This window comes from Pteropus vampyrus, unplaced genomic scaffold (assembly GCF_000151845.1).
Source record: "Pteropus vampyrus isolate Shadow unplaced genomic scaffold, Pvam_2.0 Scaffold11, whole genome shotgun sequence".
In the NCBI taxonomy this organism is placed as follows: domain Eukaryota; kingdom Metazoa; phylum Chordata; class Mammalia; order Chiroptera; family Pteropodidae; genus Pteropus; species Pteropus vampyrus.
This window is the reverse complement of record NW_011888792.1, coordinates 10,783,151-10,785,560: the sequence shown is the minus strand read 5'-3', so window position 1 is coordinate 10,785,560 and position 2,410 is coordinate 10,783,151.

Genomic DNA, 2,410 nt, shown 5'->3' with positions numbered 1-2,410 from the left:
AATGTATCATAAAATACGTACGTATATTTGAATATAAATTCTAAAGAAAAATTTGAAGTAAGCACTTTTTTTCCAGTCCACGATAGGAAGGATTTTTGGCTTAAAATAATAAATACTGTTATCTATTGAGAGTTTCTATTTGCTAGACACTATTCTGAGCAATTTACAAATGTTGACTCTTTTAAACCTTACAATAAATGTATGATGAATCCACTGAAGCACCAAGAGCTGAGATAACTCTGCTAAGAGCTTACACTTGTAAAAGGCAGGGCCAAGATTCACTCCAAGCAGTCAGCTCTCCAGTCCAACCCTTAACTACAACTCTGGCTCTCCAAGGACTTCACTGGTTTCCAATCCGCTGTTCCAGTAGTCTTATGCTTGCAGACCGTCATCTCCCTAAACAGATTTAAGTTTCAAGTTTTATAAAAAAGATGAAATATAGACTGCTTTCTTTGCAGAATGACTGAGGATAAAATGAAAATGTCGGGCATACTGTTTACATGTCAAAGCACAATGAAAAATATGAGTTTTTATCAACATTGCAAAAAATGTTCTATTCACTTTTAAGCTATTCTTAATAAAAGTATAGAGTAATGACCCTAGACTTTATGGTCATATATACTTCTCTCATACATTTGCCTAACATTGATTCAAATAATAAAATACATAATGATTATTATGAGCCAGTCTTTATAAATACGGTGATGAACAAGATAGCAAAAGTCCCTACTCTCATGGAACTTCCAGGGCAGTTGGGGTAGGGGTAGAAGACATTGTAGAAAATAAACGACATTTTAGGAGATGTAGAGTCCTCAGATGATGCTAATAAAATTAGTCCAAAGGAAGGTAATTTTCTATATTTAACACTGTGAAAATCAATTCAGCTGAAGAAACATTTCATGAAATCCTCTTCAGAATTAAAACTACATCTTGTTAGAAGACAATGTCTTAACATAAGAAAAAATTATTACTTTAATGGTTTTACATCTCAAATCACAATTGATGGAAGTTATATCAATCTAGAAAAAGTGATTCTTAAGAAATAAAACTCAGACTGGGAAGTATAATGTGAAGTATATAACTCATTTTATTTTAGGTCTGGATTAAAGCTAACACTTGAGAACTAAGGTTTTGAAACTTACTATAAATGAAGGATAGCAGTAACCAAGCAAAAATTTTCAGTTTCCAGTTTTTGGAGGAAGCATACAACAGACTATCACCAAATAGATAATTTAGCATTTTTCAATACCTAAGAGTAAAATATTAGATTCAACTAAACTATCAAATAAAATAAACCAATAGGACTTATAATGTCAGTAGTTCTATTTTATCGTGAAATCAATAAACCAAGACATTAATTTAAGCCCAGTCTTTGATTTTATGTTTGCACTCGTCTCCTGGGTTAGACTGTGCTCTAAAGCCAATGTGACTAGAAAAAGAAGGAAGCAGAAGTAGAAACTATGTTCCAGTTGAATTGCAAGATGTGAGAAATCTTTTAAATATTATGGCTAACAGATATCCTGCCTGATGATGAGTCTTTCCTCTTAGCCTTTGATGGGCTTTTTTATTATAGTTTATTTATAATGCATTTATTTGTGTACTTATTTATTCACTTATTTTTCCAGATAGCCAGCAGCATTGGAGCCACACGAACAAAGGTATAAATTTCTAAATTTTAGTATGAAACACATTCTACCAGCTCATCTAAAACCACCCCTAAATCTCATCATCAGCCATTATTTGAACTGGATTAGCTGAGTCAACTGCTTACAAGAAGCCAAATTCCTATATCTACTCTTTTCACGTTCTCTGACCCACTACCCACAAAGCTGAGTTAATCATCCCCTTAGTTTGCTATCTTAACATGTTGTACTTCCTCCGATGTTGGCCTTTGGCTTTTTGTTCCACAATGACAATGCCCTCGGAGTATAAATAGTATCTTTTTATTTACCATTGCATCAACATCTTACAGTAGGACAGAGATAGAATGAGTGTTTAATAAATATGTATTTCATAAAAGAAGAAAAACTAATAGAAACATGAAAAACATATTCAATTTGATGAGTAAGGTATTTCAAACAGGAAGAATTACATCTAAAATGTTAGCATTCTGTTAATTTTTAAAAAGTTTGAATTCATATGATGTATGGAATGATGTATAAATTAAAGTATTTCATCTTTAAAGGTCCAACAATTCAATAAATGTAATATTTACTAGAAAACTTAGATTGTTGTTGGCACTAATAATTATTTGCCTATATATACCCATACACAGTGAGAACTTAGCATTTACAATTTCCACCTATTTTAACACTGCTAAAAGTTTAAGGAGGGAGCTTTTCAGAGATGGAGCCTGTAGAAACTTTATTTCTTATCTTTTAATCAAAGGAAGGATTCATTTCCAAAAGCT